We start from the raw sequence: 1,977 nt of genomic DNA, 5'->3' as shown, positions 1-1,977 counted from the left end.
CTGACTACGTGCAAATCGGATAAGTCCTGGATGCGCGTCTAGGACGCATTCGTGTAATTAACGCAATCGATACGTCCAAAACGCATCGTGTAATAGGCCTTAACTCGGAGCAGGCGGGTTGGACGTTTTTTTGCCAAGTGGCCAATCAGACAACAGCAATCAGGGGTGTGTCCCTCCACCCTAGGGGGAGAACACGTTTTTGCTGTAGGCGCCACGCTGGCAGCATCAGGCCTCGACGCTTACTTTCAAATCTGGTTGTCCTGTCGGGCAACAAGAAGCAATTTTTACTTGTCCGAATTTTGATTTTAGCTCGTCCAAAATTTACTTGTGCACTCTACTAGCGAGTCCTGCTTTTGGTTCAGGTTGCAAATACATATTATGCAGGAGTGTATAATATAGAGACCTATTAATTATATAAATAGATACTATATACATATAACCAACCACTAGGGTATATGAGATAGATGTAAGATATATATATATTGTAAACACTGCCGGTGATATTTTTGCGCAAGGCTTTTTTTTTTTTTTAAAAATTCGCGCTGCGTGCAATATAGTGCTCGCACATACCTAGGGCATGGTGCCTGGCCGCGTTTGGCTATGACGTGTGTGCGTATTACACTTAGCAGCTATATATACGTAATTACTTGTGTATACCGCGCTTTTATGTAGCAGCCAACTTCAATAAAGAAAGAATCAGGGGGTGCGACTTTATAGACGAGGCGCAGAAATCTATGTTATGTAACCATGTTTGTACAACCTTTTTCAATGGGCAAATATGGGGTGAGCTTATAATAATACGATGAATTAATACCTTATACACGTGTAATCCAGTACATGTTAAAATCGTCATGAAATTTTACGGAACGTTTATGTTTGCGTGCTGGCACGCTCGATTGTGCTGTCATTATTTACGCGGATTGCAGCTTTTTCCTCATTATCACGAGGGAAGAAGAGAGGATGAGTTTGTGCCTGTCGTCCTCTCATCCAGCGAATGCCCACACGAATATTGCACCCTCCAACCGCTTATAACAATCGTAACCCCCACCCCAGTACATAATCAATGCCGCCCGGCCAGGGAGGTATGCGTATTCGCTCTGAATAAATGTGTAATGGTAAGCAGGTGGTGTTGCGGCTGCTTTTTTTCATGGACCTTTGAAAAACGTTTGAAAGTGAGAATGTAGGGACGGCGATAGGCGCCCTGGCGTTCAGGAGGATGTTTAGGAAATATAAACAACTAGAAGCTTTGTGAGTTGTCGATCGGGCAACTAAGGGCAAAGAAAGAATAGGGCTTGTTCGACATATGACTTTCACTTGTCCCGGGGCAATTTCGGGACAAACCGTTTAGTGTCGAGGCTGAGCATGTAAGTAGCATGGCAAAAATGCGTATCGGTCGGCCCCGCGGCGCGCCTACGGGGTCAAAAAAGAAAACGCGAAACTTTGACATGGCCATATAATGCGGCAGTGGAAATCCAGACCGGTGGTATATCAGGATTATGAGATAAAACTTTATCTCAATAACTACTGAGGCCGCTGCGCTGTAACGTACGTAGGGCCTACTTCTTTGTACTTTCATTTAAGACGCAACGGTGAATCTGTTTACACGGTAAGTTTTGGACGTACATCCAGGACTGAGAACAATATATACATTGTACAATGTGTGTATGTGTGCGCGTACGCCACCACACACTCAGGCAGATGCGCACGCACATCGCATGTGTGTGTGTGCATGTGTGTGCGTGCGTGCGTGCGTGCGTACGCCACGTAACGAGAGAGCGCGTGCTGCTGCCGACATTTTACAGCGGTTGTGTCCATGCACACACACACACCCACGCACACACACACGCACACACACACGCGCGCACACGCACGCACGCACGCACACACGCACACACGCACGCACACGGACACACACACACGCACACACACACACGCGCGCACACACACACACACACACACACACGCACACACACACAC

The sequence above is a fragment of the Priapulus caudatus genome, unplaced genomic scaffold, assembly GCF_000485595.1.
Source record: "Priapulus caudatus unplaced genomic scaffold, Priapulus_caudatus-5.0.1 Scaffold12, whole genome shotgun sequence".
In the NCBI taxonomy this organism is placed as follows: domain Eukaryota; kingdom Metazoa; phylum Priapulida; class Priapulimorpha; order Priapulimorphida; family Priapulidae; genus Priapulus; species Priapulus caudatus.
Note: the sequence above shows the minus strand (reverse complement) of the source record.